Here is a 13,100-nt window from a genome sequence, read left to right as displayed (position 1 = left end):
ACATCACAGAAATATGTACAGAAAATATAAGTGATTATTTGTTTAAACACAGGGAATGATGGCTAAGGAATGCTTAATACATACTAGTGAAATTCTTAAAAACAGCTTAGTTATAATGAATGAGTCTAAAATTTTACCAAATTTCTGTGTCAGGCTCCTTTCAGATCTCCATAGTGTTGCAAATCCCACTCTTTACTTTAGAATGAATTCTCTACCAAGATTGACCTTTCTGAGTTTTATCCCGCTTTACTAAAATGAACAACTCTGCTGAACATCTATTGAACTTAGATGTTCAGATATTACACTGAGGTATTTGGGACGGATGGATTTTAGCCGCTCTACCCACTGGATTCCCAAAAGCTGCTGTTGAAGGTATCTGTATGCAATAATTTTCTGTGAATATCTGACAGCAATGGGAGGTCTTCAAGACAACATCTAGAAAGGATGGTCAAGATTAGGTTTTGGTCTCCTTGACTCAAATGTTCTATCTATTTTCTTATGTCCCTCAGAACTTTTAAACTAACATTCAGAGTAATTTGTGGGTTACTGAGTTTGTCAGGCATTAACTATAGAAGGAATGGGCCTGTATCACATAGTTCATATATAGACCCAAATTTTCTTGAAGTTCAGACTTGAAGTTTTCAGTCATGTTTGTATGACATAGGGATGCTACAGCTGTGAATTTAAGATCCAAAGCTGAACATCCTTTGAGAGGAGTCTGGAACTAGGATTTTGGTTTGGACCCATCTTTGAAATATAGAGCAGGGTAAAAACCATTCCAATAATACAAACATAGAATCAAAATCATGAGAATGAAATAGGAAAGTTTTATAAAAAAGATATACCACTAGGCAGGTACTGAGTGATGGGTAAACCTCATGGGTTTTGGAGGTTTCAAAGGCAGATAAGGCATATAACCATGTAAAAGTTTGTTTGCTGATTTCAATAGTAGAGTTAATAAAAATAATAATAAAACGATTACAATCACCAATACTAAAATATTTAAAATCTTCAATTCCAGTCAGTTTATAGCTCATTTTTAAAAATGATGTGTGCAATTATGCAGTGTTGGTCACAGAATATTAGAGAGATAAGGTGAGTGAGGTAATATCTTTTATTGGACCAACTTCCGTTGGTGAGAGAGACAAGCTTTTGAGCTTACACAGAGTTCTTCTTTAGTCAAGAGCTGAAGAAGAGCTCTGAGTGGATCGAAAGCTTGTCTCTCTCACCAATGGAAGTTGGTCCAATAAAATATATTACCTCACCTATCTTATCTAGCTAATGTGTGCAATCATGCACACAAAAATGTATGCAAAATTGCATGCCTGATCTGTACATGCCATTACCATAATTAAAAGTGAAAATCAATTATTTGGCATGTAAATGTGTAATTTCATTGACCGTTTGTATGCATAGAAACTGTATTGTGTATATAATCATGGTATTGGCATATGCAGTTATGAGCCAGATTATGCCTGACTGCTCCAAAGTGTGCAAAGGGAGAGCACAAGAAGCCTTCTCTCTACTTTTGTGACCTAGCTCATCAGCCTGGCACAGTTATGGTCCTTGCAGCCCCCCTGAGTGCATGGACTATTCCTTAGAACCTCTGAAGACTCCTGAAGGTACAAGATCCCTGAAAGCGTACAAGAAGCAGAAGGGGCATAGTCTTGCCCTGATCTCTGCACTGGTCAGCGGAGCTGGCTGGCCACACAATAGGGTGTATATTGATAAACTTTGTGAGGCTTCATCTTCTAATATTTAAAATAATTTGCATATTTGAAAATAATTTGCATACAACTACACATTTCAGTTTACTCTTTGTTGAGGATTTAGTGCTGGTGAAATTATTGGTTTCAGAGCTGCAGTGTATGAAGTCCTCTTTTTAACAGGAAGCTAAGATTTCCATACACTCTGCACTATCAGCATGCCTTAATTTTGATCTCTGTAGGAATTTCTATGGACATAAAATGGGTATGTAATTCTCCATGGCCCATGCAGTTCTTGACCTATCTTCTGAATCTGCCAATTAGTGCAAAGTATGGTGGTGAATTTGTGACATAGGATCTGGAAATAGCTTGAGAACAACTTGTAATCCCTACTAAGGTAGGTTGAATTCAGACTGAAGGCCTACAGATCTCTAATGTTATACCTTCAAAAATAGGTGTTGCTTTCTTTAAATAAGAGTATTAAACTGAGTTGTGACCTCTTTGGCGCTTACATAAGCAGGGTCTTCCTTTCACTGAATACACAGACAAACCGACCACATGCACTGTTCTCAGGCTTCTTCAAGCATACTTTACAATACTCTCCCTCCCATCTGCAATTAAACATTCTTGCTCTTAAAGAGAGAGCTCCTATTACCCAAAATGGAGACAAACACTACAACGAATGTGAGTATAAATCCCAAATCACTTCTATGTGGAGTGTTTTGCAATCTAAAAACATTTTAACAATTATAATTATTCAAGGGCCCTAACATTAATTTAGGAGGAGCTCCCATCTCACTCGCTTTACATCTAGCTAGCTAGCTATTATATAGCAGAGAGAGAACCCCCTCTTAAGTTAGTGGCAGGATCCTGAAATAATTGCAATTGTTGCAATTTTATGGAAAATAAAACATACAACAAAATACAGTAAAAGAAGAATGTAAAAGGTCAGGCTCTTGAAAATTTGGAAATGCAAGAAATAAGGTTACCTGTACAACTTACTTTGGCCTCTTTGTATGCATTAGGGTCAGGGCTGGCTCTAGGCACCAGCAAACCAAGCACCTGCTTGGGGCGACACATTTTCAGGGGCAGCATTCTGGCCATCCTTTTTTTTTTTACTTTGGGCAGCAAAAGCCTAGAGCCGGCCCTGGCAGCAGCAGTGCGTTGTGTGTGTGTGGGATGCCCTGGGGCCACTGTGGTTTGCGCCGCAGGGGAGCAGCACCCGCATCTTGTGGCTGGGCCGGGCCGGGTAGGCTCCCAGTGGGGGACAGTCAGGCTGGGAGCCGCCCCACGGGGCACACGGAGCTGCCTGCAGGTGCCGCAAGGTGTTCGCCCCCCAGCACCGCAGCCAGGGCTGGGTGAAGCGGCCTGAGCCACCCAGGGACTGCAACAGGGCAGCCAGAAGCAGCAGCAGCGGGGCCATAGAGGGCAGGGCACTGCCATGCGGGGCCTGTGTCCCGCTCTTCGGGGCTCTGCTCCCTCTGAGGTTACCATGCTCTGGCTTCTCAGCCCCCTGCTGGCTCTACCCTCCCAGGTTCCGGCCGGTCCTGGAGGTAGGAGCCCTGGCTGGAGGGATTCTGGGCTGAGGTGCGGCCCAGAAGCCCCGCTGCTTACCCCAAACCAGCCAGCACCAGACTGGCTGGAGGTGAGGGGTGAGCAGGAGGGGTCAGCACTTGTGAGGGGGAGCCCAGGGCTGGGGTGGCAAGGGGTGCAGGTGGGGGAGGGCATTGGTGTGTAAGGTGGGTGAGAGCCCAGGGCTGGGGTTGGGGATAGCCAAACATTTTTTTGTTTGGGGCAGCAAAAAACCTAGAGCTGGCCCTGATTAGGGTACGGTCTTTAATTATATGATCACATATTTTTTTCTCACTTGTGGGTTCAGCATAGTTTGAACATAGGATCTTCAAAAATACAGCAACGCCTTTTCTACTGGATCAAAAGGAGTAACTAATAACAGAGGTAGGCTGTTTTCTCCTATGTGGATGAACTCCCAGAGAGAGACATGACACATAGTTTGTCAATGTGTTATACATCTTTGTGAAACAGCTGTGAAAGGTTGGACATCAGGGTTGCGGGTTCTGTTCCTACTAGTGGGAGTAAAGTTTAGACTGAAAGTTAGGGCAGCAGTTACAGACAGGCTAGTGAAGAACACAGATTTGACATAACAGGCCAGGTCTACACTGCGACTTTAAATCGGTTTAATGGCCGATATACCGATTTAACGCTGTATCCGTTCACACGACGTCGTCATTAATATCGAGTTAAACGGCTCCTTAAATCGATTTCGGAACTCCTCCCAAACGAGAGGAGTAGCGCTAAATTCGATAGTGATAACTCGGATTAGGGTTCATGTGGACGGAAATCGACGTTATTGGCCTCCGGGCGGCATCCCAGAGTGCAGCACTGACCGCTCTGGACAGCAATCTGAACTCGGATGCAGCGGGCAGGTAAACAGGAAAAGCCCCGCGAACTTTTGAATTACATTTCCTGCTTGTCCAGCGTGGAGCTCTGATCAGCACGGCTGGCGATGCAGTCTGAAATCGAAAAAGAGCTCCAGCATAGACCGTACGGGAGATACTAGGTCTGATCGCTGTATGGGGAGACAAATCTGTTGTATCCAGCTCCGTTACAGAACACGAAATGCCAAAGCGTTTGAATAAAAAACTGCAGGATACACAGCGCTGCGTGACAAGCGTAACGGGAAGCCAGAGACTCAAATGGACGCTCATGAAGGGAGGGAGGGGGTACTGAGGACTCCAGCTATCCCACAGTCCACAGCAGTCTCTGAAAATTATTTGCATTCTTGGCTGAGCTCCCAATGTCTGTAGGTTCAAACACAGTGTCTGGCGTGGGTCAGGGAACAGCTCCTCAGTTTATTTCCCCCCACCCCCACGTGAAAAAAAAAAGGGAAAGATTGCTGTGCTATGGCGTTTGCTCAATGCACTCCGCGAAAAAGGCGCCAAAGGGTTGTCTGCTGCCTTCACAAAGGGAGGGGTGAGGCTGTACCCAGCACCACCCGGGGCAGTGTTTTCTGCCCCATCAGGCACTGTGCTCTCAACACGGAAGTGGGAACTATGGGATAGCTGAGGAACAGCTACCCACAGTGCACCGCTCCTGAAATCGATGGTAGCTTTGGACCATGGACGCAAACAATCGATTTCGGGATCCCACTGTGGACGCGCTAAACCGATTTTATTAGATCTGTTTTGTAATATCGGTTTAAGCTAATTCGAAATAATCGTGCAGTGTAGACGTACCCACAGTTTGAAAGGCAGTGTATCTGAATAGATGAGATCAGGGATAACCTCCAATTGACTTCATTTACAAAATAAAAAGTTGCCTGCTTCCTAAGGTCTTGGCAAGGAAGGGTTGTGAACTGAACAGAAATACAGAACTAGTTAGAAGAAATTAGACCAGTTCCTGTGGACCAACGAAGTGCTACTTCCTTGCTTAATGGTATAATAGTGGAGAATCACTCAAAAATGTTTGACATTTTACCTGAGATGTGAGCAGGCACCACAGAGTTGAGTGTCATACTGGGGAATTGGGGAAAGATTCTGCCTCACTTTTCTGAAGTTCATCTTGTGCCTGTAAAGCTGTCCTCAGATCTCAATGCAGGCCAGTATCTCTGGGACACAACTGATCATTGTGCACACAGTTTTGTGTGCACAGTTTTGAGATTCAAGCCCTTCCTGGTTTAACTTTCTAAACTCAAAATTAAATGCACCAAACCAAAAAAGTGATGATGATAGGGAAATTATGTATTAAACAAAATCTATACCTTGAACAATTCCATGCCATGTTTTATTAGCTTGAGGCAATTTAATCATGCTTTTATTGCACTTCCAAAAATAACCCCCAGGGTTTTTATAAGTCAACACTGTTTGACTTTTATTGCGCCAAATTTTGCCCTTGGATGCTGCACAAGACTCCCATTAGCCTCAATGGAAGTGTTCCGTGTAGAAGAAAGGGCAGAATATAGCCCCTATTCTTTGTTTAGGTCAGCCAAAATATCCATTGACTTTAGTGAGAGATTTGCTTGAATGAGGGCTGCAAAATTGGGCCCTATAACTGCAGCTACTGTTCTAAACGTTAGCTTAGAGTTTGTGCTGAATTATTTTTATTATAAATCTTTTGTTTGTGATATTTTATATTTTAGTTTTGCTTATGTATCTTGTTCAAGGCACTTTATAAACATAAATACTAGTGATTTACGAAGTAATTTATTGGTGCATGACATATATGAATCCACCTGGTGTCCACAGTAATACAGCACAATCCTTATTACTGACAACTCAACCCTCTCCAATATGAACTTCCAAAGACTGAGAATGAGTTGGTAGTTTAAAGTCCAACTTTGCAGCCGGGCCTCTATTTGGTCTCTACTTGTGCATATACATAGAGATGCCAGTGTTTTGCAGATGCAAATACCAGCCGCTGCAATTAAAAAAAAAATCTAGCACCTGCTTGCACATAAACAGCATAATTTGCACCCACAAAACGGATTTGTTTCAATGCATTTTGTGAGGAATACTAATAGTTGTGCATATTTTAGAAATATTGAAACAGACATTCAGGTAATTGCACTAATAAAGTGTGGAAGCATATGTGTCTGCATGGACTTTTGCACATGCATAAATAGAAGTTGGATGTTGACAATTTAAACTTAAATGTCACCAAATAAAATGGGATGAAATAACCTGCAGCCTCAGGTTCACTATAGGCCAATCAATTCAATAATAAGGTTGACCTGACCTGAAAGCCAAAAACAAATAAACAAACCCAGCTCCTTGTTTTCAAATTGCTGAGTTGCTTAGGAGAAGACCATGCTCACACAGAGGACACTCAGTTCTCCGGACTAGTCTTTGCAGTAGAGCTTGGTGAATACTGCACATCATTTTCTGAGAATGTTTGTTCACATTTTTAAACTACTGACTTTAATTGTGTTTGCCCCTCTTTTATGTTTGCTTGCTGTGAATGTTCTAGTGGACAAGTTTACTGGCAGGAATGATCATTAAAACAGCAAATTTTAAGCAAATATTACAGAATATTCATGGAGAGAGAATTTCCAATTCCTACTCATCAGTATTTGCACCAAGAGCCTGATTTGAAAAGTTATGTTAAGCCAATCGGAGAACAGAAACATACCATGTTACCTATGTGCCCAATCAAATCAGGTTAAACTTTGAATTAGATCACTAATAAAGCTATAGACAGAGAATTATGTGAAGAAATTATTCAGCAAATAATTGTGAATAACAAATATATTTTTAAAAAGTCACAATCAGTTTGAAGACAATTGAACTAAAAGTGAACAGAAAGAGGTGAAATAAATCAATTATAAAATATTTACCCAATTCTACCTCCCCACACTGGGCACAGCAGGTTTCATGATTTACTCCAGCCAACTCAGCTATAAAACCCTGAAATGGAGGATGACACAGCTTTGGGGTGCTCCCTTGAATCATGATTACCATTAATTATTGATTATATGTATTGCAATAGGAGGATCTCATTGTGCTGGACACTGTAAGCAGAGCTAACATTTCTTGTACATGAGAGACGCCCAAGAAAATAGTTTGCTACAGCTGAGATACCCATACCTAAATATGCTGGGACCAAGGCAGATTGTATGGGTGGATTAATCTTTGAGTTTCTGTCCCATTTCTATATCTCTCTCTCTTATCTTTAAAACAAAAACTGTCAGCTAGGAAAAGCCTGAAGACTCGTGGCCACAAATTCTTTAAAACACTTCCTTAACTGACTGATCTTTCATCTGGGGAATAACTCATTGTGGAAACCCACCCACCCAGTGTAATTCCCAAGAGCTTGTTTACCCTAAAGTTACAGAATGGTCCTGGGTGCAGGATGTCTGTGAAAGGCCCCAGACAGCATTCAGTAGGCACTACAAAAGTTGTACTTCCATCATGGAATAGGAGCTGACCTCAAAGTCCTGGAGCCTGAGTCCCTACTCTGTTTCACCAGCTTGATACTGGTGTAACTCCATGGAATCATACTGGTAGAAAACTAATCAAACTGAGCTAAGTCCCAGCCCAGTGGGGTGTACAAGGCCTGCAGAGTGAGTTTTAGACTCAATTAGGCACTCTAGAATGGTTCTTTGCAAATTTCCAAGACAGGTCATAATGATGAATAATTGCAATGTTATATAACCTTTAAAATTAAATATCTGGGTCAGATCCCAAGTGGTGTAAATTAGCATAGTGGTATTGAAATCACAGCTTTACCAATTTTCACCAACTGAGATTCTGGCCCATGTATATTTAACTGTAAGGTGCCCAACAGGAAATTTAGCACTTATCATAATTAAATCATTACAGGCCAGACTCTGCCCTCAGTTGCACTCTTATAATATACTTGCATGTACACTGATCCATTGACTTACTTCAGAGTAAGAAAAACATTTAACTGAGAGCAGAATCTGACCTTGAAACGCAATCCTGATAATCTGATCCTACATTCCTTATCATGCAAAGCATCTTGTTATATCTGTCTTTGGGCTTATCCATGCCTGTGTCTTGCGAAGTGTGGACATAAGTGCTGGAACTAGGGGTGCTGAAGGTGCTGCCGCATCCCCCAGCTTGAAGTGGTTTCCATTATTTACAGGGCTTACAGTTTGGTTCAATGGCTCTCAGAAACACCACTATACAAATTGTTCCAGCATCCCTGAGTGTGGAAGCACACAGACACGTGATTAGCACAAGGAGGCATTTTGGGTGCACAGAAGCAGAACATGCTCACTTCATGAGATGCTGATTATTCCACCTACCTCACGTAGCCAAGGGCAGCTCTAGCTTTTTTGCCGCCCCCAAGCACGGTAGGCAGGCTGCCTTCGGCAGCTTGCCTGAAGGAGGTCCACTGGTCCCACAGCTTCGGTGTACCCACTGCTAAATTGCTGCCCAATTCAGGGGACCGGCGGACCTCCTGCAGGCAAACTGCCAAAGGCTGCCTGACTGCTGCCCTCACAGGGACTGGCAAAGGGTCCCCCACAGCTTGACGCCACAGGCATGCGCTTGGAGTGCTGGTGCCTGGAGCCGCCGCTGCATGTAGTTGTGCAGTCTCACTAGCCAGTACATGAGAAGGTGGAGCCATGCCTCTTTTCCCCCTCTTCACTCTCTTTGGGGTGTGGTATGCTCCTGGCAGGGAGCAGCAGTCTTTGGACTCTCCTGAGTGAAGGGGCCTCAGATCTGCTTGTTTTTTATGTGGGCTACACAAGGTGTGGGAGAGACTCCTTGTGCCAGGTTTTTCAAACTCTTTAAGTTCCACACACAGCCTGGGACTTTGATTGTAAGCTCGTTGGGGCAGAGATATTGGGTCAGATTTCTGTTGATGTAAACTGATTTAGCTTCTTCATTGACTTCATTTTGATTTACCATTAGTCAAAAATCTGGGCCATCATCTTTTATTTATCTTTCTATCACCCAGGCAAAGTAGGATTATCATTATTTTATTATTATTTATTATACATGCCTTTAGGATTGAATCTCTAAATATTATTAATAACTGGTATATATTATTGGGATAGAGAATAAGATTCCAGTCCTACAATTGATTGCACATCATGGGGCTGGTGTACTCGCACAAAGCTTATTGAAGGGGCAGCATTTGGCTTGTGTGCTATCAGTTGCAGAACTGGAGCCTAAATGTGCATATTCTTACATTGTGAGCTCTTTGGGGTGGATTTGGGAAATCTTACTCATGCAAATAATCATTCCTCTTGTGAGTAGATCTGCTGAAATCTATGAGTAAGTTTTGAAGATCCAGCCCCAAAATTTCCATAAAATTAAAAAGTACTGGGTACACTACAACATGGAACAACCTGAAATTTACAGTACACTTAGAGTCAAATCCTTCTGTTTTAAGATCTTGGGAAAGAGACAACCCTTGAACTTAAAGGTTAGCTGTCCACAGTGTATTGCATATACAGAATATGAAATACATTTTATAAGACCACTTTATCCAAATCCTTACGGATAGATGAACAGTAGACATGCTCACTTGTCATAAATGCATTATTACTGCTTACCTATCACTAGTATATATGTTTAAACTAACTGGAATAGGAAGATTTTTGGAGGGGCTTTAACCAATAGCATTCACTTTTAAAAATAATTGTAAATCTATTATTATTTTACAAGCAGAAAGAATGCCTCTGGTTTAACTAATGAATCATGTTGATAAATGAAATGCTAATATCAGTAGGTGAACAAATCCCTCTCTGCATGTAGGTTTTGCTTTGTCACTCTACTGTATTCCATATCAGTAGAACAAAGGCTATATTCATAATGAGTTCATGCAAATTAAGTACAATCTGCAAAAGTATAGTGGGGGAGGGGAAGATGTAAAACATGGCCGTCAATGTAATGACCAAGGAGTAGAGAATTTAAATGTTTAATGCCTGCGCATTCAGGCTCATTTTTCTGTCATCTCTTTGAATGGGCAGACTGAGGTTCTTGAAAGGCCAGAATGAAAACATCTTCCTTTTGGGCCAAAAGTAGTATTAATAAATATTTAATGGAATGCATATTGAAGAATGTCCATATATACCTTCACTGCCACAAATATTTATTTTTAAATAAAAGAAGCATTGTTATAATTAGCAGCTGGGAAAAAAGCCCTGCTACTTGTGTTTTCAAAGAGCTCTTTTTTTTTTCTTCCTTTTTTTTTTTTTTTTTTTTTTTTTTTTTTTTTTTTTTTGCCCTGCTGCACTGCTTGCATGCCAGCTTCCCATCTCTCAGCCATGATGGAAGCTTAGAGTACAATAGAAACACAGAACAATATGAATTACAAATACATGTATATCTTACTGCATGACCTTTTTACGGACTCGTAAATGAACATCTTCTAAAAATATTGTCCACTGTAAATTACTTTAGTACTGATGACAGTGCCTTGCAAAGATACTTTACAAAACAAACAAACAAATGCACAAAGCCACTAGACAGTCATGTTAAACTGAATGGTTTAGCTCCTGTCTGTGAATTAACTTTTTTTTAAAAAAAAGGATGTGAATTTCATTTAATAATTTATTCTGCATAGCATGTGTTTTAATTGGCCACCCTCGTAACTTGAGTATTTTATATATAATGAATTTGTGAATAGATACAAATTAGAATAAAAAGGAATACAAAAATAATGTACGTACTGCTACATGCTAAGTATACCTTCTAGTATTTTTTGTATTACTGTAATCTGGTTAAACTAATATCTATCCCTAAAAAGCAGTTAATTAACTTTTAAGTGTGAATCTCTGGAAAAAGAACAATATATGTGGAATCTATATTAATATCAGGTTTTTTTTTATTTTAGGGCCTCTTTCCACAAACACACATGAGAGAAACTTTATTTATATGAACAGTTCACTTGAGATCAACTGGGACTAGTCATGTGAGTAAAGTTACTCATATGTAAGCATTTGCAGGATCAGACCCGTATTCTATAAATATTTAGAAAATAGATCATTGATAAAATGTATCACTCCCTTACGATAAAACAAGGAAGTTCCTTCAGAAATATCCATGTGGTACTTCTAAAATGTACTATTGAAAGGCTTTCTTACATTTAAATTTAGCTGAATATGAATGGTTTCTTTTGAACTGTTTAAGACCTTTCTTTAGTTGATATCACATGAAAAACTAAAATGAATAACCTTTTCTTCAGCTTGTTAACTCTTTTGTGAAATATCTTAATGTTGTCAGTGTGACAGTACTGAGCTTAATCAGCAAAATTGACAGGGATTTATGACTTTTTCTTTACAAATGCATTGACATATACACAAGCATATATATGTACATAAATTCACTTTATTACAGCCATTTTACACAAACTGAACCTTAAGTAGTTGAAGACTAAAAAGCCAATCAAAATATTCTTCATTTATCCGTAAGTCCACACACCTCTTAAAATTGTTTCTTTAAAAAACCGCTAAATTATGGAAATACAGACTACGTTACAGAATATTTGCCAGTTATATCTTGATTCTTATTTGAAATTCCCACAAGAACATAGGCATGACAGTAATATAAACCATAGAAACAGGCAAAAAGTAGAACACAGGGACTTGTAAATAAATCCATGAATATCAAAAAGCAGAGATGCTAAGATTATGCATTTTACCAGTACAGTTTCTATGCTTGTAAACCATAAGGCCAGACATTTGTAAGATGCAGTATTGCCAGCTCTGCAGAGAGACAGAGAGGTGGGGACAGGCAGACACAATAAAGCATAACAACATTCCTGCATGTCTAATAGCTTAAATATGCTATGCTTCACTATATCCACACATTACGAGTAACATCAAAGGATCAGTTAATATTTCATCAATAGTTCATCTCTGAACCAAATAGTTTTTACAAAAAAAAAAAAGATTTGTAGCTTGAATGGGTGGGGGGAATGAAATTTTTAGAGTAACCATATTTTTAAGACACAATGTTTGTGTATCACACATTTAACACAGTACATGCCAATCATAGCACACTAGCATTATATTATTTATATTTTAGCATTGTTAGCTTAGTTAAATGAATATTGATAGTTCTAAGTTCCCTTTTAATAATAGAAATGTAATGCATAATTTTAATGTAAAAGAAAACCCTTAACTGCCATATTCTTTATATTATTTGGATTTATGGGGGAAGTTTTGTAGAAATATGGGAAGTTTTTGTTTGTTTGATGAATACTGTGGCTTTAACAAAGAATGATGGAATTGTCTTAACAAAGAAGATGAAGGCTGTATGTATTGGTTACAATAAAATAACCACCTTCCAGATCTCTTAAATCCACAGTATATGTAGTGTGTGTCCTGAGTGGCTTTTGTTTTCAATGTCTTTTGTAAGCTTTTAGGGTTTTTTCTGCATCAAATGTCAAGTTAATTTACAGGGCGCTATTACTGATATGTTTCCTTGGTTTGTGGTTTTCTGTGAAAGGCAGGCAGCTGAGACCAAGTCTTAGGATGGAGGGGGAGGGGCAGAAGAAGAACCCATAACACATACAGTGTGCCAGTGTCTGTAAATTGGCTGCCTATATGACAGCGGGCCAAGGGAAACCTCTAGCATTCATTTGCATGCTGAAGAATATCCAGGATTAAACTGAACTGATTTTCATACAGGATTTAGACCTGACATTTATTATTCGGTTCACAGACCTCTTGAAGGAAAGTTTGTTTTCTACTCATAGATGAAAAATCTTCTAAGATAACTAAAGTCTGGCTTAGTAGTAACAGTAAATAAATATCTTTCCTATATTTCATATGAATTTATCTTATTTGATTACCAGACATATGTTCTCCACAAAATTATTGTATTTTGCTCCTTAGCAGGTCCAAAGAATAATATCTAGCACATCCGCTATGTGGCATTTATAAAATGTGTCTTTAAATAA

General features: G+C 39.8%; 1 long non-coding RNA gene across 6 annotated transcripts in view; it reads left to right on the top strand.

The window, feature by feature from the left end:
• The window catches only part of LOC116827397 (uncharacterized), a 164,917-nt gene that overhangs the window by 71,538 nt on the left and 80,279 nt on the right, over window positions 1–13,100 (top strand). For all 6 annotated transcript variants that reach the window (XR_004374290.2, XR_012656096.1, XR_012656097.1 and 3 more), the window contains one exon: window positions 11,031–11,108. This is a non-coding gene — a long non-coding RNA (uncharacterized LOC116827397). The remainder of the gene's footprint in view (window positions 1–11,030; window positions 11,109–13,100) is intronic.

Source organism: Chelonoidis abingdonii, chromosome 6 (genome assembly GCF_003597395.2).
Source record: "Chelonoidis abingdonii isolate Lonesome George chromosome 6, CheloAbing_2.0, whole genome shotgun sequence".
NCBI lineage: Eukaryota > Metazoa > Chordata > Testudines > Testudinidae > Chelonoidis > Chelonoidis abingdonii.
Note: the sequence above shows the minus strand (reverse complement) of the source record. Positions and strands in the feature narration are given on the sequence as shown.